This window comes from Grammomys surdaster, unplaced genomic scaffold, assembly GCF_004785775.1.
Source record: "Grammomys surdaster isolate TR1022 unplaced genomic scaffold, NIH_TR_1.0 320, whole genome shotgun sequence".
Taxonomy (NCBI): Eukaryota; Metazoa; Chordata; class Mammalia; order Rodentia; family Muridae; genus Grammomys; species Grammomys surdaster.
In genome coordinates, this window is record NW_021604739.1 from 346,630 (window position 1) to 373,980 (window position 27,351).

Consider the following 27,351-nt stretch of genomic DNA (forward strand, 5'->3'; position numbering starts at 1 on the left):
TGTTACCGAGCTACCAGTCGACATCCCGAAAGAAAAGCTGTTAAAGGAAATCAGGCTCAGCTTATATAATCAGGTTGTCACAAGATCATATAAGGGCCTCGGCCAAGCTAACCCACCAGAAGTTAGTCAGCCAGGAAATAGCCCACCTGGTACCAGGATTTCCGGCAGCTGCTAGAGCTGGGGGAGAGGGGGCTGGGAGCTATTTCTGAGAGGGAGAAAACACTCAATGGGCCAAAGTCCTAGGTGGTAGTTCAGCTAGAGGCCAGTCATATGGACTGGGGCAATGTAAAGCCAACCTCTTAGTCCAGGAAGCGCTGGCCAGGCACTAACCGGGCATCCAGGGTCCCTCCTGCGAACCAGAACCAGAAATTCCTCACTGGTTAAAATGCCGGTGTGTGCATGAGAACTTGTGCAGTCTGGTATTTGGAAGGTGGAATCCAGGGTCTGTGTGTCTGATACTAGCCCACTCGGTAGAGAACCACGTGGGGGAGCAGGAGAACAGTTCACATGGTTGAAGAAGCAGTGGCTGCGGCTGCTGCAGCGATGGTTGAGGCAGTGACGGCTGCGGTGGCGATGGTCGTGGCTGCGGCCAAATGGCAGCTGCTGCAGCAGCATCTGTGGCGGCTATGAAGGTGGAGATGGTCACGGCTGCGGGGGCGATGGTTGTGGCTGTTGTGGTGGCTGCAGCGGCAGCTGCAACAGTGGCGGTGGCTGAGGTGGTGGTGGTGGTGGTGGCAGCAGCAGACTACGTGGAGCCACTGAGGCGGCGGGCAGAAGCTGGAGCAGTGCCCAGGGAATTTGGACCCGGTCCCAGTGCACCAAATGTAAGATCAGGGACCAGTTCCACGGGGGTAAGAAGCAACAAGACCGCGTTCCACGGGAGTGGGATTTATTAAAGATAGAGGGTGAGAGTGAGACAGAGAGATAGAAGATGGCGGAGAGGAAAGAAAGATTGGGGAAGCTCTGCCTACTTATACAGATGAGGATGATGATGCACTGAGTATGGACCTATACCAACAATTTTTATCATCTGTCTGTGACATCTTTCTGTATCTGTATTCCTATCAGGGCTTTGCATAATCCATAGTAACTCATTCCTACAATTGTGAAAACACACAAACACACACACATATTCTGGGAGGGATTAGAAGATGTGGTCATATTGGAAGAGGTATGTCACTGGAGGTATATTTTGAGGTGTCAAAATTTCTCATCATGTAAGTTGCTTCCAGGTACTGTTACTGCATCATGTGCTACCTACCTCCTGCCATGTTTCCTGCCATGATGGTCATGGACTAACACTCTAAAATTTTAGGCAAGCCCTCAATAAACTCTTTCTTTTATAGGTTGCATTGATTATGGTGTCTCTTCACAGCAATTGCAAAGTGACTATGAAAATGCTTGTTAATTATTTTCTATAAAGCAAATGTGAAGGGAAATTTATTGCTTTAATTGGGACTAGGGATGTGGCCCAGTTGGTCTAAGGCTTGCTTAACATGGCTGAGGCACTGAGTTTGATCTGGGTGCTCCATAATACTAGTTGTAGTTCATGTCTAAAATCTCAACACTTGATGAGTAAGAGCAGAAGGATTAGAAGTTCAAGGTCACCACAGGTTATATAGTAAATTAGAGAATAGCTCTAATTTACTATGGGGGAAAGGCTAAGTAAATGTCTCAATTGGTAAACAGTCTATCATGTAAGCATGATAATATGATTTTGTATCAAAAGGACCCATTTAAAAAGTCAAGAATGACAATTTGTGCCTGTGAAAACACACACACACACACACACACACACACACACACAAGCACACTTGCATGAGATAAACATACAAGCATACACTTAATAAAATATAATAGTTTCTTTCTGGAACTAACACATTTTACTTTGAAAAGCTTAATTGGGTTGATTACACCTCCTGTAATGAGGTGTAATATGACTCTGACCTTTCCTACACACCAGAAGCCTCTAGTCTATCTGGGTAAAAGAGACTTGTCATTTCTTGAGACTAAATCCTAGCTAGGCTCATGGACAATCAAAAGCAAAAGGTCTTAGTCTACCAAAAGTCTTATAAGAAGGCATGCTTTTTGTGAGATTTATTCTATTAGGTAATATCTTTTTTACATGCACAAAGAATTGAGCTATAGGTATGGATGAAGACATTCTGTACTGGAGGTTTGTCCTGATAACTGTAGTGGCTTGTGTTCCTATGCTAATTATGCTACATAAAAAAAGCCTGATTGCAGTGTCCCTCACATAGGATTAAAGGAAACCTGTCCCTGTTGGTTTTTGACGGGTCAACAAAGTTACTGATGGCCAATGACTGGGCAAAGAGACAAAGGCAGGAATTTTAGGATTCCTAGGAAGGGACTGAGGAAGGAGGAAGGCTCCAGCTGCATATGTAGTAGAGGATGGCTTAGTCAGGCATCAATTCGAGGAGAGGCCCTTTGTCCCATGAAAGCTTAATGCTGAAGTGTAGGGGAATGTGAGGGTGGGGAGGTGGAAGTGGGCAGGTGGGTGGGAGAATACACTCATAGAAGCAGGAGGAAAGGGAATGGGATAGGAGGTTTCAGGGGGAAATGGAAAGGGAAAAACATTTGAAATGAAATTAAAGAAAATAACCAATAAAAGAAATATAGAAGGGAATTTAATTAAGGGTAAATACATAGGAAAGGATGTTAATTCAAGTTATATAATGAGAAAGAGATATTAATCTCCATAGAAGGGAAAATTTAAGTACACATAGAAGAATAAATAAACTGAGGCTTTTGATCTTAAATTGTAGGTCAAGAGAAGGAGATAGGGAGAATAACCTTATCTCACACAAATAGTAGAAACTTAGGTCTTGATTTCATGTAACAACAATGCAGGAGATAGTTAAGAAACACTGACTCAACAAATAATATTTGTTTAGATTGGCTTTATTGCTTTGAATTGTTTTAATTATCAAAATGCATGTGGTTATGATGTCAAAAATCCTCTGGAAGAGAGGTCAAGCTACTAAATTGACTCAATCTGTACCTTTGATGATTTCAGTCTACTGGATCAAGGACATGCTATTGTGAGAGAGAGGGTCTATATTTATGTTAATAGGAAAGAAGTAAAGGCTTTCTTTACCTGCTCAATCAAGGAACAAAAAATTCATCCTTAACTGATCTGTGCACCTTGCATAATCCATATAAATATCTTAATAGTAATAAAAAATTGGTTGTAATATTCATATATAACAGAATGTACAGTTCTGCCAAGATTCATCCACAGGGATACTGATATGACCTGCTGTTCCAGCTATTTGTCTCCCAAAACAGCTTCAAGAATAGTTCCTGATTCCCAATGGACTCAGTTCATCCAGCCTTTCAGACAGATCCAGTCTGAACTCCAGTCATGTCCTAAGCCTTCTAAATACACAGAGACTGGATAACAGATGATAAAGCTGGCTTTCTTAAGTGCAACAAATTTTTCTAATTTTCCTACCCATCCCTACCTTTTTAAAAATTTGTGTCACCCCTATTCAGCAGGATTCTGTGGAGTTGTGGAGAGTCATCATCTCAATAACTTGAGTTTGGGTGTCTGGTTATGGTTATTTTGTAAATTATAGATAGGATATCATTTTAAGAGAAATTTTGGAAATGATGATACTTTTGAACAGGGAAGAAACAGATGGGATGGATTGCTAAATTTATTCTTAAACAAACCATTGTATAGTCATAATCTTACATGGAAATCTTTATAACTGATGCAAAATTGTTATAATTTATAATTACAAAAATTATAATTATAAAATGTTATAATTTCTTGCATTGGTACAGAATTTTTATATTGATACAGGCTTAAGGATTTTGTTGGTATAAGTCTTTATATATTGACACAAAATTTGAAATTAATGTTGTTACTCTTAGACAGGCATTGAAACTATGCAACTCATTTAAGAAGACAAGGCCTTGACCCAGTCTTTCTTTATTTCTTTTTTTTTTTGAAAATCACAAATATTCACATTGATTTGATGTCTCAAAAACACATTAACAATAAATGCAAACATTCTAATTTTAAAAGTGTATGATTTCAAATTTTAATGAAGAGATGACATGCTGACATTGAAACAAAGTTCAAAACTTTGAATGGGAAAAATTAAGTAACCTATGGTTTCCTATCAAATTTAACTCTGGGACATAGGATAATTAACATAATACTACCAAAGTTGTACAAGAATAGAAAAGTGAGTCTTGACATATGATCTGTAAAGAGTAATGTAAACTTCTTATGAGTAACACAGGAATTGACATTGATTACATAATCAGCATTTGTATAGAAGCAAGCTCTGTCTACATATTTCATTCTGTGTTTAATAAAACTCTAACCTCTTAGAAATATGATCAGCATTGAAAGAACAACATGATAGAGCTCTGACTTTGTATTCAAGTTTAAGATAAAGTAGAAGCCCTGAATAAAGTGACTCTTACCAAACAAATAATTTAAAGGTAAAGTGGATCTTTTTTAACGTGAGCTGGCAAAACCAAGTTTACTTGTATTGCAAAATAATGGATGCTAAAATTAAATGAATAAACAAACAAGCAAAAAACCTGAAATCTAAATTAAATGTATAAATTCGTGCTCCTTTGCTATTATTAAGGTAACCACTGGTAATCTGTAAGTGATAAGAAAAGGGGCAGTGAATTTCATTGAAAGCAAACTCAGAAATGATAGAACTCTTCCTTGTCTAATTGCCACATGCATTTGAGTTCACTGGGGACCTCATTGTAATGCAGATTACTCCATTGCAGTCCAGGACTATAAATTTCAAGTGAGTTAATTAACAAAAAGAAGCAAAATTGAATCATTTGGCACTTTCCTACATATCCATTTTGAAGCATATGCAAACCCCATGTTTGTTTAAAAGAATCACTTCTCTTTTAAAAATGAAAGTAATGTATTTTTGAAAGTCATTTTCTTTGCATTCATATGCTACCTATTTTTAGAAAGATAATAGACTCTTAAGTTCATATAATTCTATCCTCCAAACAGCTAGAAACTTTTGAGTAGCAATTGTTCACCATTAATAACATTTCCCAAGACACCTAATGCAACAGAGGACAAAATAGCTGCCCTCCAGAGATTTCCAATTTATCCAATTTCCCAGCAATGTGTCTGCCTACAGGATGACACATTATTCTTTCTTTCTCTCCACTTTCCAAAGAGCTAAGCCAATTGTTTTCAATGATTTTCCTTCACCAAGTCTGTCTCGTAAAGCACTTTAGAGTGTCTCCTGAAGGGTTCCTTTTTAGTTAAATGGTTATACACCTCTCCCATAATCCAAACCAATTGATGGAGTGAAAACAAGATTTTTCTTTGCGTTATGTTTACTTCCATCATTTGTTTTCTTTTGGAATCATTTTATACATAGAACACTATAGATCTGACAGAGAATGTGGAGTTTCTAGGCACCACTGAAGTTGTCCAACTAACTATTAGACTCGTGTTTATTACATATTATGTAAGTGCTGTGACCACCTTAACACATTTACATAGAAGAGTTGAATAGCATACTCAAATGAGAAACTGCTTGAATGAAGACGTGTTAAGGTTTCTGATCTTCAAAATGAAACAAAGAAAAACAATCACTAGTTTCAGTGAGTTCAAGAAGTCTTAAATAAAAGATTATGAAAAATGATTGTGCTCCATAGTGATCAATCCTTTATTGTTGCTGTTGAGATTTATTCTGTAGGTTTCTGTGACACCCCCAAATGTATTAAGAAATCCAACTTCTTCCTTCCTTAGGTATGTATTGATGATGCAATTGTCAGGCAAATTTACAGAAGACTTTCCACATTGTTGTTCATTGCCAAAGGAAGTCAAGACTGGAACTCCAGCAGGTCAAGAAGCAGGAGTCTTTCCACATTGTTGTTCATCACCAAAGAAAGTCAGGACTGGAACTCAAGCAAGGTCAGGAAGCAGGAGCTAATGCAGAGGCCATGGAGGGATGTTACTTACTGGCTTCGACCCAATCTTTCTATAGTTGCTTTTACAAACTGTTTTGGATGAGCAAGTAATGCAAGTTAAGGGCCAGATAGTAAATTTATTTTAGATTCTGATGTAATTGTAATAAAATGTTTCCAAAAGTATTCAAGTAGAAATAGCTAAGAATAGTCAAGGTTTAACAGTTCAGATATACTTTATATAGATAGTCTTCAAAAATCATCAGAATACACATAGTATGACATTTAATGTTATTTCATTATTTAAGATTATTTGACTATGGGACATCTCCCATATGCTCCTGACAGTACCCTCTACACAATTCAAAGGAGATACTGGGCAGCATTAGTTCCAGAGTTGCTTATTGTGGCAAGTTAGCCAATGTGTTAGAATTGCCCTAATTCATCTGCAAACAAAAATTACTGACCAGGAAAGGACATACATGCAAGATAGGCAACAGCTTAGCTCTGTTAAGATAGGGTAAGTTAGTCAGCCCTTCATATTTTCTGCTTCACATAAGGTCGACCATATGGTTCTAGGCCAAAAGGCTGAAGACAGATGTTCCAACATTGTAATAAACTAAGGGACTCTCCAGGCAGCCATCTGTCTCTGCAAATTGTATAATTTTGGAAGCTAGGTCCTTGTGATTCCTACATATTCAGCCAATAATCACTGATGGTATTGAAGACTAGTTATAATCTAATGTAAATTGTTTAGCATTAAGAAAGACCTAGGTTTGAAAGGATCGTTTTCAGATATTAATCTAAGTTAAAACCAAAGCATAATTCAGGTATAGAACTGTAGACTTTTTAAATTAGAATAGATGACAGAATAATGTATCTAAATTGACAAAACTGATGGGCTGGATGCTATTAGCATATATCATACCTCATAGTTTACATAACTGTTGTAATATTGTTCAGTGTATATCTGAAAGAAAATGTCTTTTAAAGCAGGAAATGTAGTGGTTTGTGTTCTAATGCTAATTATGTTATCCAAAAACCTATTTGCAGTTTACCACACATAGGACTAAAGGAAGCCTGTCCCCATTTAGGTTTTGACTTGTCAATAAAGTTACCGATGGCCAATGGCTGTGCAGGGAGACAGAGATGGGACTTTTAATATTTCCGAGAAGGAACTGAGGAAGAAGAAGAGGGGATTACTCCATGAGGAGGGTGTTGGAGGTGGACCACACCTGAAAGGTGCAGGAGGGAGATATAGCTGACATGTAGGTACAGAGGGAATGTGGTCCCAGGAGGACTGCCCATCAGGGTCCAGGGCAGCAAATATATAGATTTATTAAGTGTTACCTCAGGAATATCAGAGGGAAGTGTGTGTTAGTCATATTGAGTTAGAGAGTGGCACAGCCATTGAGCTGTTTAGAGCATATTAAAAATAAAGTTGTATGTGTATGTCTTTCATTCATGGATCCAAAACATTTGGGTGGTTGGCAAGAAGTACATGTGAACTCACTGGGTATTTTAGAGCAGATTGACTGCTACTTCCGATGACCTCTGTGCTCTTGTCTGCACACACTGTCTGCCTTGAGTACACTTCTATAAATACATGGTATTTACAGATGACTCACAGTCTGAGAGAGAACACATTCAGATTTTTATTTTTGGTTGCAAATAGAGAAAGGTTATAATACCTTGACCTAAAACTAACCACACAACAACATAAGACCTTTATTAATGTTATTGTGCTTATCTTTTTCAGATTCCCTAAATAGTTAAAGTTCACTTTTAGATATCAGTAAAGGGAGCAATTAAGCTCATAAATGATTCCAATCATCCTATGATATTACAAGGTTGTAAGCCCCAATTTGGGAAAATGAAATCAAACTCAGGCCTTTTGAAGGACCAGCCAGTGTTCCTAATCACTAATCACACCAGTCCATGATGTAGAAATTTATTAAAAACTCACTTTTAGCAGTCTCAGATCAGCACACTGAGCCCACCTCTCAGCTCCACCTGCCTCCTAGGAGACCTGCTCCAACCAAGCACACACCAGGAGGTGTGCTACTCCAGCCAGGGACACTCAGGCAAGCCCACACCAGAAAAAAACAGATGGCAAAAGGCAAGCACAAGAACATAATCAACAGAAGCCAATGCAATATGGCATCATGAGAACACAGCTCTCCTGCTACAGCAAGCCCTATATATCCTAACACACCTGAAGAGAAAGATTGTAACATTAAATCCCATTTCATAAAGATTATAGAGGCTTTTAAAGGGGTTATAAATAATTCCCTTAAAGAAAGATAGGAAAACACAGTCAAACAGAACTTAAAGGAATATAAGAAAATATAATCAAACATATGAAGGGAATAAATAGGTTCAAGACCTAAAAATTAAATAGAAGTAATAAAAAAAGGCACAAACATAGGCAAGCTTGGAAATAGAAAACCCGGGAAAGAGAACAAGAACTACAGACATAGGCATCACTAACAGAATACAGGAAATGGAAGAGAGAATCTCAAGTGTAGAAGATACTATAGAAGAAATTGCTACACTTGTCAAAGAAAATGCCAAATATAAAATGTTACACACACAAAGTACCACCTCCACCAGAAAAAAATCAGGAAATAACAATTATTGGTCATTAACACCTCTCTATATCAATTGATTCAATTCAGCAATAAAAAGAAACAGACTCAACAACTGGATATGTAAACATGATCTATCATTTTCCTGAACACACATACACACACATGCACATAAACACAGCAATGAATATAGACACTAGTTTACAGGTAACAAAGATAAACATTAGCTCAGTGCTGAAAAAAGATTTTCCACGCAAATGGACCCAAGAAACAAGCTGGAGTACTCATTCTAATAACTAATAAAATAAACTTTTAACTAAAACTAATCAAAAGAGATGGGGAAGTACACCTCATACTCATGAAGTCTTAATTCTGAAAATCTATGTCCAAATGCAAGGGCACCCACATTCCTAAAATAAACTTTACTACCTCAAATCACACATTGAATCCCATACAATAATAGTGGAGGATTTCAACACCCCATTCTCACAAATGGACAGATCATTGAAACAGAAACTTAACAGAGAAACAATGAAACTAACAGATGTTATGAGCCACATGGATGTAACAGATACCTACAGAATCATTCACCACAAAACAAAATAATGCAGCTTTTTCTCATCATCTCATGGAACCTTCTCCAAAACTGGTAATGTAATTTGGCACAAAGCAATCCTCAACATATACAAGAACATTGAAATAGCCCCTTTCATTCTATCAGATCACCAAAGATTACGGCTGGACTTCAGCATAAACAGAAACAATAGAAAGCCATGATACTCATGGAAACTAAACAACTCTCTACTGAATGATCACTTTGTCAGGAAAGAAAGAAGGAAGGAAAGAAAGAAAGAAAGAAGGAAGGAAGGAAGGAAGGAAGGAAGGAAGGAAGGAAGGAAGGAAGCAAGCAAGCAAAAAAGCAAGCAAGCAATGAAGCAAGAAAGCAAGAAAGAAAGGAAGAAAGAAAGAAACAGATTTTGTAGAATTCCACGAAAATTAAGGCACAACACACCCAAACTTATAGGACACAATGAAACCAGTGCTAAGAGGAAAATTCATAGCACTAATTGCCTTCATACAGAAATTGGAGAGATCTCTTACTAGCAACTTAACAGAACACCTGAAACTAAGAGAACAATTCAAAGAATCAACTAAACAAAGAGCTGCTTCTTTGAGAAAATCAACAAGATAGACAAACCTTTAGCCAAACTAACTAAAAGAGACAGAGACAGTATTCAAATTAACAAGATCAAAAATAAAAAGGGAGACAGAAAATCAGAAAATGAGAAAAATTAAAAAAAACAATTAGGTCTTACTTCTAAAATCAGTGCTACACAAAACTGGAAAATCTAAACAAAATAGATAATTTTCTAGACAGATATCACCTGCCAAAGTTAAAGCAAGATCATGTAAACTATCTGAACAGTTAGACAACTCCTAAGGGAATAGAAGCAGTCATTAAAAGCTGCCGAAGCAAAAAAGACCAGGACTTTGAAAGAAGAGCTAATACTAATAATCACTTAATAATTGCATAAAATAGAAATGGAAGAAACACTACTTAATTCATTCTGAGGCCACAGTTACCCTGATACCTAAACCACACAAAGACTCAACAAAGAAAGAGAACTCCAGACCAATTTTGCTTCATAACAGCAAAGAGAAATATTCAATAAAATTCACACAAACCAAATCTAAGAACACTTCAAAACTTAATTCACCTCAATGAAGCAGGCTTCATCCCAGGATTCAGACATGGTCTAATATATGAAAATCCATCAACACAACCCACTATATAAGCAAACTGAAAGAAAAAAAATTACATGATCATCTCACTAGATGCTGATAAACCCTTAGATAAAATCCATCACCCCTTCATGTTAAAAGCCTTGGACACATCAGAAATTAAAGGCACATATGTAGACATAATAAAAGTAATATACATGAAACCAATAGCCAGCAGTCAACATCAAATTAAATGGAGAGAAACTTGAAGCAATCCCACTAAAATCAAGGACAAGGCTAGAAAGTGGAAATTTCTGATTTCTTTGGAAACTCAGATATATCATATGATTTTTTTTTCTGGAATCTGTCTTGTGAGAGGATGTTTTGCTGGAGTAGAAATCTGAGAGGGTGTGTGATATTTAGAAAGAATTCAAATATAATCCAACAGAGAGTGAGAGGACCCTTGCATTTCAATGCCTTACAGTGAATTGCTGACCTTTGCTAGCCAAAAATGTTTCACTGGTCTTCTCTGTTCTTCACTTCATAGAGGGAAACTCACTGAAGAACTTCTGATAGTATTCTGACTGATTCTTGTCACTTCAACTGACTAGTGCCAATTTAGTGGAGCCTTGTATTTTCTGCTGTATTGAGCCACTGTTATTGATTCTTGTTTGGTGTTTGCTATTGGACTGGACTTCTTTTACTGATTTGTATTAGGTGTTTGCTATTGGACCGTACTGCTGATAGTCTGATAACAAAGACTGAAATCACCAAAAACTACTACTTCTAAACCAATTCAAAATCCCCCTTTCCAATTAACCTTCATTCCCTGCTATCTCTTGTGGTGGTGGTGTAGAAGGAAGGTTAAAGCATTTAAGAACCCTAATTAAAGTAAAATTTGAAGAATCCAAGTCTACAAAGCAGCTCCAACTCTCTCACTATCTATTCAATATAGTGTTAGAAGTTCTAGCTAGTCCAAAAAGACAACAAAGGATAGCAAAGTGACACAAATTGGAAAAGAGTCAAAGTATCACTATTCACAGATAGGATAGTGTATATAAGTGATCCACAAAATTCTACCAGAGAATTCCTACAGCCGATAAACATCTTAAACAAAGCAGATGGAAATAAAATTAACTCAAATAAATAGCTAGCCTTTCTTTATACAAATGATAAATGGGGTGAGAAAGAAATTATGGAAACGACAGCCTTCACAACAGCCACAAATAATATAAAATATCTTGGTGTAACTAATTCTAACCAAAAAAGTCAAAGATGTGCATGACAAGAACTTCAAGTCCCTGAAGAAAGAGTTATCAGAAGACAAAGAGATCTCCCATGCACATGGATTGGTACCATTAATGTAGAGAAATGGCCATCCTACCAAAAGCAATTTACAGATCCAATGTAATTCCCATCAAAATTCCAACACAATGTTCACAGTCCATGAAAGAGCAATTCTCAAATTTATATGAAAAACAAACAAGCAAACAAACAAAACCATAATAGCCAAAACAACTATGAATAATAAAAGAACTTTTGGAGGAATCAGCATCCCTGACTTCAAGCTCTACTACAGAGAAATAGTGATAAAAAATTCAAGATAGAGAAACAGACAAGTTGATCAATGGGATAGACTCTAAGTCACAGAAATAAAACCACACACCTATGGACACTTGATTTTTGACAATGAAGCCAAACGCATACAATGGAAAAAAATCATCTTCAACAAATGGTACTGGTCTAACTGGATAGATACATGTAGAAGAATGCAAATACATCTATAATTTTTGCTCTGAACAAAACTCAAGTCCAGATGGACCAAGGACCTGAATATAAAACCAGATACACTAAATCTAGTAGAAGAGCCTTGAACACACTGATACAGGAAACAATTTTCTGAACAGAATACCAGTGGCTCAGGCTCTAAGATCAACAATTGATAAATGGGACCTCATGAAACTGAAAATCTTCTGTAAGACAAACGATACTTTCAAGAGGACAAAATAGCAGCCTACAGATTGAGAAAAGATTTTTACTAATCCTACATCCAATAGATGGCTAATATCTAAAACATATAATAACTCAAGAAGCTAGAATCCAACAAACCAAATAACCCAACTTAAAAAAAAAAAAGAGATACAGAGCTAAAGAGAATGTACAACAGAGGAATCTTGAAAGGCTGATAATCACTTAAATAAATGTTCAAAATTTTTAGTCTTCAGGGAAATGCAAATCAAATTGACAATGAGATTCTAATTTGCAACAATCATAATGACTAAGATTCGAAAACTCATGCAACAGGGCATGATGGCAAGGATGTCAAAAAATGGGAACACTCCTTGACAGCTGGTGTGAATGCAAACTTGTACAACCAAAGTAGAAATCAATATGGCAGTTTCTCTGGAAAAACAAACAAACCAACAAACAAACAGAAATATTTCTACCTCAAGAACCAGCTATACTGCTCATGGGTATATACTCAAAATATTATCCACCATAGTACAAGTGCTTTTGCTCCACCATGTTCATAGTGGTTTTATTCTTAATAGCCAGAAAATGGAAAAAAAAAACCCAAACATCTCCCATCCAAAGAATGGATACAGAAAATGTGGTCCCTTTATACAATGAAATACTATTCAGATATTAAAAGCAAGGGCATAATGCATTTTGCAAATAAATGGGTGGAACTAGAAAATATCCTGAGTAAGGTAACCCAGACCACCCACATGCAGGTGCTCACAGAGGACAGGAGTGGAAGTTAGATCATGGTACTGGAGTTACACACAACTGTGAAGGACATGCATGGTATGTCCACACTGATAAGTGGGTATTAGCCATGAAAAACAGAATGTCCATGATACAACACTCAGACATAGAGAAGTTAAACAAGAAGGAAGGCCCAAGTAAGGATGCTTGAGTCTTACTTAGAAACGGGAACAAAACAGTCATAGAAGGCAGCAGGAGTGAGGGACCTGGATGGAAGAGGGGAGGGGTAGAGGAATGGGAGGTCAGGATCAGGAATGGGGAGAGACAGGTGAGAGTCTTGAAAGGCCAGAAGAATGAATGGAAATCTACAGCTGCTGGGATTGAAGGTGGCAGAAATTTCAAGAAAGTCCCAGAGACCTGGGACTGGGGAGGCTTCTAGGATTGACTTTAGCCAGGATGCTTAGTAGTGTGGACATGGAACAATGTAGTCAGGCAAGACCTTCAGTGAAAGGATAATGACATTAATCTATCCACAAAACTTTTGACAAAAAAATTATCCTGTCTACAAAAAATGCAGGTAGAAACATGGAGCAGAGACTAAAGAAATGGCCAACCAATAGCCATTCCAACTTGAAACCCACCCCACAGGCAAGCACCAGTTCCTGACACTATTAATGATATTCCATTATGCTTGCAGACAGAAACCTAGCATAACTGTCCTCTGAGAGGCTTTACCCAGCAGCTGACTGAAATAGATGTAGATACCCACAGCCAAACATTGGATGGAGGTCATAGATCCTTAGAAGTGTTGGGGGAAGGATTGAAGGCCCTGAAGAGGATAGGAACCCCACAGGAATACCAACAATGTCAACTAACCTAGACCCTTGGGAGATCTCAGAAACTGAATCACTAACCTAAGAAATACACAGGTTAGACCAAGACCAAGGTACATACGTAGCAGATGAGTAACTCAGTCTCCATGTGGTTCCCCCAACAACTGGAGCAGAGGCTCTCCCATACAACTATAGCCTGACAGTGGTATTTGTTTCTCAACAGGACTGCCTTGTCTGACTTCAATGGAGAGGAGCACCTAATCTTGCAGAGATTTGATGTGCCAGGGTGTACAAATATCTTGGAGAGCCCCACCCTCTCAGAGAAGAAGGGTAGGGAGGATGGGTGAGCAACTTTGTGAGAGGGGAACCATGAGGAGGTCTTTGGGATGTTAATTAATTAATTAAACATCTCATTGTAACATGTGTTTTTCTCTTGTACCTTTATAATTGCCATTTTTATATTTGGCACATATATCTCCTCTCTATACAGAGGCTGTACTTTGTCCATCTGGAAAGATACCCCAGGCCTCTTTGCCTTGTTTTATTTTTGCCTTCTCTCATATCCTCCATCTCCTGTATTTTTGTCTTATTCCATGCCTTTTGTTCCTCTGGGGCAAATAAACATCTGTTCTGAGAACTTGGTCTTGGGGTGTCTTGGGCTTATGTCAGTTCTTTTTATCTCTAGCTACCTTTACAGTTATAGAAGGCAAGAAACATGTTTCCATATCCCTATTTATATTTCATTTTCAACACACATATGTGTTAATGCAATTAACATTGAATAAATAAATAGTTGACTGTTTGAGACATTAAGCATCAAGGGTAAAAGATGTGATCTGATTCAGCAATAATCCAAATTTATGCCAAATTCTTCTTTTACTTTTTACTTTGCTCACAAAGGCCAGGGGAGGACATTAGATCATGGAACTGGAGTTACACACAACTGTGAACTGTCTCATGAGAATGCTGGGAATTTCTTTACATGAAAGCCATGATTAATTTCCCTGTTCAACTGTCTTTTTGAATAGTCTTGGAAACAAAACAGTTTAGAAAGAGGGAACATGATCTAAACATACTTGATAGCATAGATTCTGCAAAAAACAGAGCAGAAAAAATGCTTGGCACATATTAGGACATTGTGTGTCCACCAGAGAAATTAAAATGTAAGGCTTAGAAAAATATATGTCTTATTATGGGTTTAATAGGAATATTCATGAAGCAGTAAATCTTCCCTAAGTTCAGTGAGATGGCTCTATGGGTAAAGAAGCTTGACACCAAGCCAGAGGAATTGATTTCATCCCTAAGACACAAGTGGTAGAAATAGAGAACTGGGTGCAAGAAGTTCTCCCCTGACCTCTGCATGTCCATTGTGATACAAGGGTGCCCATATAAGCACACATACCTATAGAGAGTAGGGAGAATGTAAGGCAGACAGACAGACAGAGAGACAGAAAGACAGGGACACTATATCTCATGCAAGATGTGCACAAAATAAATCAAATCCTCCACCATTTTCCTGATTTATTTATTTATTTATTTATTCATTTATTTACTTATCTATTTATTTATTTTAAGGAGCTCTAGTTGCAGAGTCCACATTCTCAATTGCTGTGATACTGCTCTGTTACAGTATATGAACAGAACAAGTGGGCTTAAATGAGAGTTAGGAATAAACTATTTAAAGCACAAGCTGCTATGTTTATTTCTTCTCTATATAATTACAAATCACAAGAAAAGCGTGTTCTAGGTGCTATTTTTCTTGAACCATATGAGGCTAAATAGTCAAAATGGTATTTATCAGCTCTTACATTCCTACACACCAGTTGCATTCATTACTTTCAGTTATTTGCCTTGTAGCTACAACAAAATCTTGACCAAAAAATATTTTACAAGCACAAGAAAACAGGTACCTTGTTTTCTGTTCTTATGATAAACACCATGGTTAAGTACACTTATAGAAGAGCTTATTTGGGTTTCTGTTCCCAGGTGGACTAGAGTGCATGTGGCAGGGAAGCAGGGCAGCAAGCTGTAGGAGCTAGCATGAGGCACAGTGAGGGAACTGAGAATGAGGTGAAGCTTATTCTCTTACAGTTCACCTGTAGTGACATACTTCCTCCAGCAAGGCTCTAGCACTTGCACTTCCTCAAAGTGCACCAGCCACTGGCATCCATATGTTCAAATGTCCAAGTCCATGGGGGACAGGCTTCATTCAAACCATTACAGTCTGAAATGAGGACTCTGGTGAGGACTCAACATAGGCTCTTGAGGGGTCTCTCAGGAGCACATGTGAGAAAAACAAGTCAGGGAAGGAAAGAAAAGCTGAGAAAGACATGAGGTTCCACTCCTTATAAGCTACGTGGAGCTAACAATAGCTCAAGGAAAGATGTTTTCTTCAGTGGTATAACCCACTGGTAAGTATCCCATGTTTCTGTGAATGACTCATTACCTACAGTATCTAAGTTAAATTCACACACACACAAAGACATAGGGGCTGGTTAAGAAAAAATGATTAATGGAAAAATGACAAAGGAGGGTAATGAAGGTATATATAATCAAAATGTGTTGGACATGTACATAAGGTAACATAATGTAACTCATTATTATGTATAATTAATATGTGCTAATAAATGCATAAATAAAATAACTGAATAACACAATAATTAAAGTACAAAAATAATAGGTTCTGGTTGAGTTTAGTAACTTACTCTGTTGTATAGCTACTTCTTTCTAAAAGTGAGAATATCATCTAGGGGGGAACTCATTAAGATTCAGAAGTAACCATGAGAATATGGCCCACACAGTCAACTAAGTAGGGGGTCACAGGGCCACAGTAGCAGTAAACTGACAATCATAGAGTCTGCAGGGGACTGTACTAGGTACTCTGCACAAATGTTATGGTATTTTAGCCAGACTTTCTTGTGGAAATTCTAACAGTAAGAGTTAAGGTGTCTCTGACTCTTTGGACTACTCTTTGGACCACTTTCCTCCTTCTGGGCTGCCACAACTAGCCTTGATATGACAGTTTGTGCCTAGCCTTTTGTAACTTGTTATGCTGCATTTGGTTGATAAACCTAGGAGTTCTGCTCTTTTCTAAAGGGAAGGAGAAGAGGAGTGGATAAAGGAAGTAGGGAGGGGTAACAGGGAAGAATATAGAGATGGTAACTGTTCCGAATGTAATGTAAGTGAGAAATATAAAAAAAATCAGAAGTAAATGAATTTTAACCAGTCTCAGGATGTAAAACAAAGTTCACAAGTCTCAGTAAGTTGCTGAAACTTACAACAGTCATAAGCTCCCAACTTTCAGGTTACATAAACAATTTTAGGGAACCTCAGGTTAGATCACCCATACGTATGTAAGCACCTCTCACCTATGATTCTGTAAGTACTCCTGGGAAGGCACTGGCTCCCTAAGCTAGACTTGGTTAGAATCATTTCTTTGGTCTCTCATTAGTGTCACATCTGAAGTAAATAGTTGTTCTTCCACAACTCTCTAGGAAAAGTCAATAGCACCATGTTTATTGACTTCTTCCGCTTACTACTTCATTGTAGTGTGCTGCAAATAAAAAAGGTTTGGTAAAAATTTGGTCATTTACATGAGTATAAAAATGCTCATTTATCAGTAATAATTGTTGATAAAGCTAGTAATTGGTGTTTAATTTTTCATCAGAAATCAGGTTATTTGATGGTAATAATGAAGTGAACATAGGAAATCCTACAAGAACCAGGGAGCTGAATATATTAATCTTGGATTTGTGTCATTACATTCCTATGTTCCACAGAAGATAACCTGCACAGGGGCTGAGCAAGCTCAAAGAACACCCAGAATCCTGCAGAAGTGAACAAAATTACTGCAGTCTTCATTAATGTATTCATTTACCATATTAACTGGTTTCTAGTCCACAGCATACAATATAACAGACCATTATACATCATGCTTCACTTCTGGTCTCATATCTAAACACAACTTTAAGAAGGTGTGGATTTTCTGGTTGAAGAAGTCCTTATTTGCTTAATTTTAAAGAGTTCTGCAGCAATTAAGCATGTACAAGAAGCAATCAATGAAGCCAGAACAACAACAACTGCAAAGAAGAGATGCACAAATGCTCAAAGTCCTTTATAAGTGCACAAACACTACTTTTCCTGCCAGAGTCCTTCCTTAGGTGCTATCTACCTTTTTACAGACGGGTTTTCTCACTGGCTTGGACCTCAGAAACTATACTAGGCTGGCTGCTTAGTTAGCCGAAGAAATCTGTTGATCTTTGCCTTTTCAGTCTTGGGAGCTGAGAATACCACTGCATGCCAACACACCTAATTAGTACTAAGTGGATTGATTAATCATTTGGTAGCTGGATTTATTGGTTCATAGGTGGGTTGGGTGGGTAGGTTTGTTGCTTGCTTGCTTTGGCTTCCATTGGTTATGGTGATTAAATTCAACTCCATGTGATTTCAAGGCAAGAACCTGACTGACTGACTGACTGACCTGTCCTCTAAAGTCCTGTAGTTTAGAGAATTTTTGCATTATTTATTTATTCCTTCATTTTACATCCCAATAGCAGCCCACCATTCCAGTCTCCACCTCACAGAGTCCCTCCTGATGTTTCTCCTCCTCTTCTCTGAGAGGATGGGGGCCCCTGGGAACATGTTTAGACAATATTTATGCTTAGGTCTCTTTAAAGCAAAATATACAACTCTAAAATTAAAATACTTAAACTCTCCAATAGATGTTGCCAAAAATTTCCTTAAATCAAAATACTTTTCTGCAAATCAATATACCAGTTTAAGAAGCAAAACTCCCATAAAAATATAACTTACTGAAAATTCACCCAGACCGACCTGAGTTTCATTAGAACGTTGGAAGGAGAGGTTCTTCAGGACTCTGAAAAGAGCAACTTTCATGCTCATGAGAGCAAAACTCATGCCAATGCAGTTCCTGGGTCCTTTCCCAAAGTGCAGGTATGCATAAGGATTGATGCTGTTCTGATTCTTTCTGCTGAACCTTGTCCCACAGGAGTAGATGAATGCACGTTAATGAAGTGTTAATGAAATATAAAACCCACAACAGCCACTTGTGTAGTATCTCTTAGATACCCACAAGCAGTAGTAGACAGGACGTTTGCATGGACTGGTTGTGAAAATTCTCGTAGGACTTTTACATTGTTTCACTTGTATGCAATGCAATATGGTCCTTTCCCCTTCCCACATTAACTTCTTGTATGTCATCACTAACGTTCTCTTCTTTCCAACTTGTCCCTCACTCATTTTCATGTCTATTTTTATTAGTCTTTCATGGGTGGTCACAGATTCTGTGTGTTCATGATAGTGATGGCCACATTCTAGCAAGGAGGTATTATTAGCATACCTCTCCAATTCTTTATCATCCACAGTTTTTGTTCCATTCTTTCATCCATGATGTTCCTAGGGACTCAGAGTGGGTGATATGCCACAGGAATTACACATTACAAGTCTTCCCCTTGTTTTACCATGGAGTGGCTTTTCAGTCATGTTGAGATGATATGAATACTGTTCAAAAGAACATTTATCTTAAAACCCAATCATTGCAGGTAGTGTGATATGACTATTCTATGAGACATTAGAAATTAGGCCAATGGAGGAAAACTATGTGATTGGCTGAACTAATACTCACAGAAGTCAGAGGATAAAGTCAGAGGATTCGGTGCCAATACTGAAAATTTTTCCTTCCTATTCTCTCTGTTATTCTCTTGTCTCTTCTGTGTTATTGTGTTTTCTACTTTCTTACTCTTATTTCTACCCCATGGTGCTTACCTTTCATTTCTCCCCACTTCTTTCCATCTCTCATTCTGTTCCTTCCAAATTCCCATCTTCTTTCCCTCTACCCTACTGTTTCCTCCCTTTCTTTTTTCTTTCTTTCTTCCTGGTCCTTTTCCTTACTTCTTTTTCCTCTCCCTTCTATTTTCTTTCTCTTCTCTTCCCTCTTAACTGGATAATTTAAGTCAAGTAATTTACAAAGATATACAATGCTACTCTAATATAATAAAATCATTAATTTGTTTCTCTGCATGTTCTTTGGGTATAAAAATCTGAGTGGACAGAAAATTTTTATTCAAATTACTTACATATAAATGACACTTAGGAGAAAAACACTGCTTTATGGAAAAGTGGCAATAGCAATGTGACCATGGATTCTTGTCCTTTTTAAAATTTTTTATTTAATTTTTTTACAGTCCAGATTTTATTTCCCTCCCAGTTCACCCTCTGTTTCACATTTGTATCTCCTTCCCATCTCCACAAGGATTTCCCCATGCCATCCCCACCCCACCAGCCATCTCCACTCCCTGGAGCCTCCAGTCTCCTGAGGGTTAGGTGCTTTATCTCTGACTGAGTCCATTTTGTAAATTCTGGTGTGTATTAGAATATTGTAGTTTCAAAAACTTAGTGAGCATTGATTGTGCATGTGAATAAACACCATGTATTAGTGATTGTTTGCTGGTCACAGAATTCCCTTAAAAGTGTTCTGGGTACTGATGTGTTACTTTGTCAAACAGTCTCTGTTGTAGAAATTTATCAACATAATGACTTATCCATGTTTGGAGTAGTCCCTCAAGTATAGTATACACTTATCATGTTGTTTCATTATTAAATACATGTAACAGAAGTAAAGTCAATCATGTGTGTCACAAAAAAATATAAAAAGTGGGAATGCTGAAACTAGAGGGAACACAGAAGCTACCTGGTCTAGAAGACCAAAGATCTGATGAGCTCTTATTAACTTCTTCAGTAAGTACACTCTTAATGGTGTCCAAATTGCACATCATGGCCAACAACATAAGGTACCAGATATCAAAAGATGCACAGTTAGAAGCAATAACAGTGTAGATTCTGAGTCTTTAGGCTTGCCAGCCTCTGCCATAAAAATGCCATTCTATTTTTTGTTTGCCAATAAACTAGAATGTAAAACTAGGGCTGAAGCTTGATCTTAGCTATAGTTTTTCAGTAGAAACCTTCTTGAAATATCTCTGAGAAAGATGTCTCAGATTTCTAGACAGCAGGTAACATGGCTTTGGAAAAGTCAGATAGGGTAAGATAGTTTTCCAGAGGCAGGAGTGGAAGGAACTCTGTTCTCAGACCTGCTCAAAACAGGCCCTTAGTGATCTGATATAGCCACACTGGAGGACCCAGAAGGCAGTTTAGTAAAAGAAAAAGGAAATGTTCAATGAGGGTAATAGGAGCAGGTGAAGGAAGAGCAAGGAAAATCTAGGAATGAAAAGCCTAATACATAAAATAAGATAATACTGCAAAAACTGGGATAGATGATATAAAATATTATATTGTCTTAAAAGTTCCGTGTCTTAAAAGTTATAAGTCTCTTGTCTTAAAAGTTTCAATAGGTAGATGGATGGATAGGTAGATGATAATAGAAACACGGACAGACTGTAATTGCTACTTATGTGTCTTCAACATCAAGATACAACAGATCAAGCCTGGACGAGTTTGGTTGATTTCTCTTTTTTTTTTTTTCATAATTGTACCTTTCAGGGCAGAATTCCTCAAGCTCTGGCTAGTACTTTAGGTCTTTGTGAAGAGCAAATGTTGGTACCATCAACATAGTTCCTTTGGGAATAAACACCCCATTGATTTCAACATCTGTCTTCCAGACCTTCTTAAGTCTTCCAGCAATTGGATATGATCTGAGAGTTTCATTCACCACCATGTCTAGATACTCCAACTGTAGCAATGTATCATAAGTGGAAGTTGCCTGCAAAGAGAAACAGAGATTTTCATAAATTAAGTAAACTAATTTTTATCTGTGGAGTACTAAGTTGTTGCACTACCCAAGAATAACTCAAAATGATGAGGGATCTTAGCATTTACAAAGTATTTTAATAACTGAAATACTTGAGCTTGCTGAATGCATCTTTAAGAAATGTAGAATAGGGGTGGAGAGATGGTTCAGTCATTAAATCTATGCTCACAACCAAAAATATAAGAAATATAGGATAATTATGAAATACTAAAATACTTTGTGACAATCCCAAACCCAGGATCTGAATATCAGCCTTACTATATACTACATTTTTTAAATTGAGAAACCATAATAACATATCATGATAATTAGAGTCACAAAATTTAAACACACATGGTTACAATTCCAGAGAGAGGCCACACATGTGTACTTGAAAGTATTATATACAACATAGGAAGAAAACAATCCCTATTGTATTTATTTGAAATTATCATATATGGCCATACATAAAGTTTGATTATACATAAAGTTTGGAAACATTGATAGGACAAATTTTTAAATGATCTGAGGGGATAATAGTTTCTTCTGTATTAAAGGTGACAAAAGACAGATACAAGTCATTGCCACAACTGTGCTCAGTTTCTTCTTTTTTATTTATTTATTTATTTTATTATTATTATTTTTTGTTTTTTCGAGATTTTTTTATTTTTTAATGGTTATTTTCTTTATATACATTTCAAAATTATTCCCCTTCCCAGTCCTTCTCCCAGAAATATGCTTTGCCATTCTCTTCCCCCTGCTTGTCACCAGTCCCCTATTCCCTGCTCCCTGTCTTTGCCTTCCTCTACACTGGGGTATCGAGCCTTCACAGGACCAAAGGCCTCTTCTCCCACTGATGTTTGATAAGGTCATCCTCTACTACATATGGCGCTGGAGCCACGAGTCCCTCCATGAGTTCTCCTTGGTTGGTAGTTTAGTTCCTGGGAGGGTCTGTTTGGTTGCTATTGTTGTTCTTCCTATGGGGTTGAAAACCCCTTCAGTTCCTTCAGTCCTTTCTCAAACTCCTCCATTGGGAACCCCATGCTCACTCGAATGATTAGCTGCAAGCATCCACCTCTGTGTTTGTCAGACTCTGGCAGATACTCTCAGGAGACAGCAATGTCAGGCTCCTGTCAGCATGCACTTTTTGACATCCACAATAGCATCTGCCTTTGGTGACTGTATATGGGATGGATTCCCAGGTGGGGCAGTCTCTGGATGGTCTTTCTTTCAGTTTCTGCTCCACACTTTTCTCCATATTTGCTCCCATGAGTATTTTGTTATCCCTTTTAAGAAGGTTCAAAGCACCCACACTTTGGTCTTCCTTCTTCTTGAGCTTATGTTGTCTGTTTTTTGTATCTTGGGTATTCTAAGCGAGCTTTGAGCTAATATCCACTCATCAGTGAGTGCATACCATGTGTGTTGTTTTGTGATTGGGTTACTCAATCAGGGTGATATTATCTAGTTCACTCCGTTTGCCTAAGAATTTCATGAATTCATTTTTTTTTTAATTCAAGAATTGAGGAAGAACATAGTTTTCAAATTTTAAAACACTCATTTTTGGTTTTTTGTTATATCATTACCAGAACAAGGCAACACTTCTAAAGCTGTACAGATCTGCATACTAATATTTCATCCATGTCCCCTACACTTCAAAACAATTTCTGTCTCATTTCTGAGAAACTTATAGGCTTAATTTTTAATTCTAAATCAAGAGTTTAATATCAATGTTTTTATTGTTCTTTTCATTTACATTATAAACTCTGATCTATTGTGCTATTTTGTGTTTTCTTCAATGCTGGCTCATTCATTCAATATAAAATTCTGATTCTTCCCTACATCCCCAGAAAGAGCTTTATTTTGAACATGAAGACTTTATGAAATCCCCAAAAACATAGAAACTCGTAAGACCCACACAACTTGTTGTGGTTCACAATTTTTTAAATAAAGTTAACCTGAAGAGGGCAATGTGCTATGACTGTAAATTTAAGTTTTAAAGTTTTTCACATAAATATGTATGCCCAACTGCTCAGCCCTATCCTCATCAGATTCAGTGATGTGATTGAAAGCCTTCCTACCACTTGTTTACATAACCTGTGACCAAGGTTAGTATATAATATCTCTCCTAATCTTAGCACTGTAGTATTCATGAACCATACATTTGTTGTGTATAGAGATAAGAGGTTTTCCTTTATGAAATCAAATGAAATATTTACTCATCATAACAATGGACTACACTTCCTTTACCTTTTGGATAATTATAAGTGACAATAGACTTGTATCCTCCTGACAGCTCTTGTGTTTTTTAAGGGTTATTGTAATATATAAAAGCTTTCATTCATGAATTCAATAACCAAAGAGTGTATAGAAACCCTGGGCCAGGATTTAAATATTTAATAGAATATAGAATGCCTTAACATCTGGAAAAACTCACTTTTAAAATTTAAAATTACCAAATGGAAACTGCATGCAATCTTCTTAAAATTAGGAGGCAGATAGAATTAGTTTCTCAGCAAAGTCATGCTCTGCTGCTTCAGAGCTAGGACAAAATACATGCTAAATTTGCACAGATAATTCTTGGGTTGATGACAGAAGCTAGGACACAGTTGTTCCCCAATGCCAAACCGGGAAGCACACTGGGCAGTGAGCTCAGGCTCAAGCCTGGGGTCTTTTCATATGAAATGAAGTAGGCAGCTCAGAGAGCAGAGAGCAAGGTAGCATTCCTCCTATAATCAAAAAAGAATAAAGAATAAATGGAAATATAAGAAGTCAATGCTATCATAAGCCACTGGATTCTTTGAAAGTGGGCTCAATGGGAATTCTGGGAATGCTTAGCATGGAATGTGACACATAAGGTGGTCTGAGAGTAGGCTCATACAGTAAATGGAATGGAATTTAATTAAAGATAAATAGGAAAGGATATCAATTCAATTTATATAAAGACAAAGAAGAGATATACATACATACATACATACGTACATACATACATACATACATACACACACATGCATATCTCCATAGAATGGAGAAAATAATGGCAACTACTTTAAATATTTTTAATTATGCGTGGATGAATAAATAAATCCAGGCCTTTGAACTCAATGTGTAGGAAACAAAGTCATAGCTACTGATTTCTTGTGAGTCTGAAGCCAACCTAATCTATAAAGAAATCTGGGTCAGCTCAGGCTACACAGAGAAACCCTGTCTCAGTAAATAATAATAATAGTTTTAAATGTTTTAAATAGTTTTAATTATCAAAATGAAGGTGGCTATAAGTTCAGTGGTTAAAATGATATTACAAATCCTTTCTAAGAGAGTTCAAAACAGAGCAGGCTTAAAGAAAAAAGAGGCTACTAAAGTGAATCAATCTATACCTTTGATGACTTCAGGACCAAGTGAATGCTATTTTGAGATAGAGTCTCTGTATTTGTGTTGAAAAAAAAGAAAAGAAAAATGACATTGGACTTCTTCCAAAGTAATATTTATCAGATATGATACAGGAAGGCTCTCTGAAGGTTTGACTGCTGCCAGGAAGGAAAAAAATAAAAGATACCAAACAGGATAGTTACCATGACTTGCTGAGCCCTCTATATAGGAAAATTCCAGAAACTGGCTGAGATAAAAAAAAATGTCTCTAGTCAAAACCTCAGCTATATACAGTCTATATATCTTGTATAGCCTATACATCTTGGCTACGGAATTTTCAAAATTCATCATCATGCCATCCTTTCATATGGCATTAATGAAGAGTTAATACAATTCTGTTATTGATCAAACTAACTCTTTAAAATACAGCTGTCTTTCACTTGCTCATACAAGGAGCACAAATTCATCCTTACCTGATCTATTCACCTTATACATTCCATACTAATATTTTTATAGAAATAAATATTGGCTGTAAGCTTCATATATTGCAGAATGAAACACCAAAAGGAGAGCTCCCACAGGATTCACCCTCAGGTATACTGAAATGACTTGCTATTCTGGCTCCCTGCATGATCCTGTCCCAAATGATGCTGTTTTCAGAGTCTTGCTTCCAGAAGAGCTTCAAGAATGTTTGCTAATCCCAAATGACCTCTGTCCACCCTACCTTTCAGATGGTTCTAGTCAGGATTTCAGCAAAACTCTGAACCTTTCAGCATACAGAAAATAAATAACAAATGTTTCAGCTAACTTTCTGAGACTAACCTTTTTTTCTAATTTTTTCCCATACCTCCGAAAAGGGATTTCTTTGCTACAATTCAACAGGAAAGAATCATAGAAATTTATTGTCCCAATCACTTAAATTAGGGTGGATGATTCTGGACACTTTATGAATTTTATATATGTAGTGATTTTAAGGGACAATGTACAAATAATTACAGTTTTGGACAGGGAGAGAACTAAATAGAGAGCCTAGACCCAAGGAATTCTATTTTTCCTTTCCTTTTATCTATCCTTCTTTCTTTTTAGATGAGGGGAATGGAGTTGGAAAGAAAAAAAGGAGGATATAGTAATACTATTAGAATTTAAACAAATAGACATGGATTACTAAATTTACTATTAAACAAAGCATTTTATAGCCATAATCTTACATTGGTAGAAATCTTTATATTTTATGTAGAATTGAAATTATATTTTCTTACATTTGTACAGAATTTGTACATTGATATAACTTGAAGGTTTTCATAGGTATAAATTTTTGTGTATTGATAACAAAAATTAATATTAATTTTGTTACTCTCAGATAGGCATTGTGCCTATTTAACTAATTTACGAATACAAGGCTTAGACCAGGCCTTTTAATAGCTGCTATTAAAAACTGTTTAGAATGTTTAAGTAATGCATGTTCACAGTCTGTTAGTTAAATTTGTGGTCACATTAGATTCTAATTTAGTTAATTACAAAATAGTGTTTTCAAGGTTATTCAAATAGTAAATAGCTAAAAATAATCAATATTTAACACTTCAGTTATGCTATACATAGATAGTCTTCAAAAGCATCAGAGATCCAAGGCTTACGGCATTTAAAATGATTTCATTATTAAAAGATCCTTTGAGGTGCACACCCCTTCCTTTCTAGCCTCTACCTCAGACCCCTACAGCTGCCACAATATTGATGCCTAAAAAGAACTATACTGCCATCTACATCCACGAACTCCTTTTTAAGAAAGGTATGATAGTTGCCAAAAAAAATGTCCACATGCCCAAACACTCCGAGCTGGTAGATAAAAATGTGCCCAACCTTCATGTAATGAAGCAGTTTTTCAAGTCTCAAGGCTACCAGTGGAAATGAAGGTGCAGTCTGCTAGGAGACACTTCTACTGGTAGCTTACAAATGAGGACATCCATTATCTCCGAGATTACCTCTGGAGATCATGCCCGCCACCCTGTGCCATAGCCATCCAGAGACTGGCAGCCCTACGTCCAAAGGTCCAGAGGGTAGGCAGCTTGCAAGATTCACAAAAGAGAAGACAGACAGAGAAACCTACAGGAGTGCTGTGCCCCCTGGAGCTGACAAGAAAGCTGAGACTGAGGCTGGCTCAGCAATCGAATTCCAGATTAGAGGTGACTTTGGTTGTGGATATGGTAAACCACCTCAGTAACGTTGGAGATTATGTTGTATTGAATAAACTTTAAAGAAAAAAGGATCCTTTGTTAATGACACATATCTACTTATGACATTCCACTTCAAAGATGATGATGAGCATCAATACCTTGATATGGAGTTGCTTCAATTGTGGCAGACTAGCCATGGGGGCAATGTGGGACTGTGGAATCCTGGGTGTTCAGCCACGCCCCCAGAACCCAGAGACCTAACATAC

General features: G+C 37.1%; 1 pseudogene; it reads left to right on the top strand.

Moving 5' to 3' along the window:
• The first annotated feature begins 626 nt into the window (after positions 1-626).
• LOC114629888 lies at positions 627-27,132 on the top strand (annotated as a pseudogene).
• The last annotated feature ends 219 nt before the right edge of the window (positions 27,133-27,351 follow it).